At 39.6% G+C, this 2500-nt stretch overlaps 1 long non-coding RNA gene across 1 annotated transcript in view; it reads left to right on the top strand.

Annotated features, from left to right (window-relative positions):
- The window catches only part of LOC149131150 (uncharacterized), a 559538-nt gene that overhangs the window by 382182 nt on the left and 174856 nt on the right, over positions 1-2500 (top strand). Inside the window, exon 7 of the long non-coding RNA XR_016238315.1 lies at positions 1594-1730. This is a non-coding gene — a long non-coding RNA (uncharacterized LOC149131150). The remainder of the gene's footprint in view (positions 1-1593; positions 1731-2500) is intronic.

Genomic DNA, 2500 nt, shown 5'->3' with positions numbered 1-2500 from the left:
GTATAAGTGTCTGTGGAGTGCTCAGCCACATGCACGTTAATTTCACGAGCAGCCTGTTCCGTTGATCGCATGAACTGGAACTCTCGTCGTCGCAAGTGACGGAGTACCACGATATATATATATATTTATATATATATATATATATATATATATATATATACATACATATATACATCTGTTATCCCTTCAATTGTTTCACTTATTTGATTGCGGCTATTTTTAGCCGAATGAATCGACCCCAGTTCTTATATTTCAAAAGCATGGTTCCTATTCTATCGGCTACTTTTGTCGAACCGCTAACCACTAGGTTCGTAAGCATACCAACACCGGTTGTCAAACGGTGCTGGAGGGACGAACACGGACACGAAGTCACGCGCGCACCCATCCACCCCCACCCCCCCACACACACACACATACACGTGTGTGTGTGTGTACAGGACGGGTTTCTGTCAGTTTCCGTCCACCAAATCCACTCACAAGGCTTTGGTCGGATGGGGGCCAGTCGATTAGATCGACACCAGTACGCAACTGGTACTTAATTTATCGACCCCGAAAGGATAAAAGGCAAAGTCGACCTCGGCGGAATTTAAACTCAGGACAATAGGACGTGCAAAATGCCGCTCACAGCCTTTACTTCAATCTGGCAGAAACGTTAGCACGCCGGGTGAAATGCTCAGCGGCTTTTCGTCTGTCTTCGCGATCTGAGTTCAAATTCCGCCGAGGCCGACTTTACCTTTCAGCCTTTCGGGGTCGATAAAATACTTACAAGTTGAGCACTGGGGTCGATGTAATAGACTTCTCTGAAATTGCTGGCCTTGCGCCAAAATCTGAAATCGCTATTAGCATCAGCATTAAAACGGCGACCTGGCAGAATCATTAACACGCCGGGTTTCAAATTCCGTCGAGGTTCACTTTACCTTTTATCTTTTCGGGGTCGATAAATTAAGTACCAGTTGAGTACGGGGGTCGATAAAATCTTCTAAAATTTCAGGCCTTGTACCTATAGTAGAAAGGTTTATTATTATTATTATTATTATTATTATTATTATTATTATTATTACTAGAGCGGCGAGCTGGCAGAATCGTTAGTCAGCCGGGCGAAATGCTTAGCGGAATTTCGTCTGCCGTTACGTTCTGAGTTCAAATTCCGCCGTGGTCGACTTAGCCTTTCATCCTTTTTTTTGGGGGGGGGGGGGGAAGGTCGATTAAATAAATACCAGTTACGCACTGGGATCGAGGTAATCGACTTAATCCTTTTGTTTGTCCTTGTTTGTTCTCTCTATGTTTAGCCCCCTGTGGGCAATAAAGAAATAGATATTAAACCCGTTCTTAAAATTCCTAATTTTAAAAAAATCACATCTTCAAAACGTTAGTACGCGGTTTCAAATACCATTGAAGACAAAAAGAAAAATACTTAATACTGCCATTGTTCCACATTTAAATACGTAAAAATTTATATCAAATCACAGTTATTTAACCCTTCAAATATGTAATTAAATTTCATTAACATTCCCGTAATGATGTTAATTATCAATCCTAAAATTAGAATTGCTAATTTCTGTTTCTGCAATACCTTTTCTGTATCTTCCATAGGTCCACCTCTAAACAGGATTTGATTCTTTGTGAAGAAAGATTTAATGGAAAAAAAACCGATAGAATACAAGGCGTGGTTGTGTGGTAAGAAGCTTGCTTCCCAACCACATGGTTCAGGGTTCAATCCCACTGCTTGGGTAAGTGCCTTTTTTTTTCTCTTTTATTTGTTTCAGACTGCGTCCATGCTGGAGCATCATCTTGAAAGTGTATTTTTGTCGAACGAATCGACTCCAATACTTTTCTTCTGAGCAGGTGAACCAGTGTTATATAGCAATATCCTTTAGTTTGGTCGTTCATGTGATTACAGGATATATAGGAATATCGATTTGTAATCCAGGCAGGCACTGTCGTACAATCCAAACCTGGCTAACCTCGTCGAATAATACAGATTCGTTTAAGATTAAGAATTAAACGGTTCTTATTCACTCGATATGTAAATCCAGAGACCGCCTCAATGGATTTCATACAACAGACATATAACGAAGGCATCATAAAGAAGAATGGAGAATTGTACAAATTGGAAATTTATTTATTACAGTATCATTCTCATTGAAGCTCACATTGAATTCCAATCCGACACGTGTTTCTGTTACATAAGTGTTTTGACTTTCTATGATGTAGAATTTATTTGCATTTAAGTGATTTAGTTGCAGTACATATTCATCCACAGTAATCATTCCCATGCAACTTTGTTCAAGGTTAAATATATATATAGGTGTGTGAGTGTGTGTGTGTAATCTCTTGCCCAACAATATGGTTTCAATTGCAGTATATCTCAAATTCTCCGTAAAAATTCGAGGTACAAAACAGAGCAACGCGGCTTTAGCACACATCTCTCATTCTCTTTGTCTCTCTTACTGTCTCTCTCTCTCTGTCACTCTCTCATTTCTCTATCCTTGTCTATCTA

This window comes from Octopus bimaculoides, chromosome 25 (genome assembly GCF_046866305.1).
Source record: "Octopus bimaculoides isolate indiv1 chromosome 25, ASM4686630v1, whole genome shotgun sequence".
NCBI classification, from domain to species: Eukaryota; Metazoa; Mollusca; class Cephalopoda; order Octopoda; family Octopodidae; genus Octopus; species Octopus bimaculoides.
Note: the sequence above shows the minus strand (reverse complement) of the source record. Positions and strands in the feature narration are given on the sequence as shown.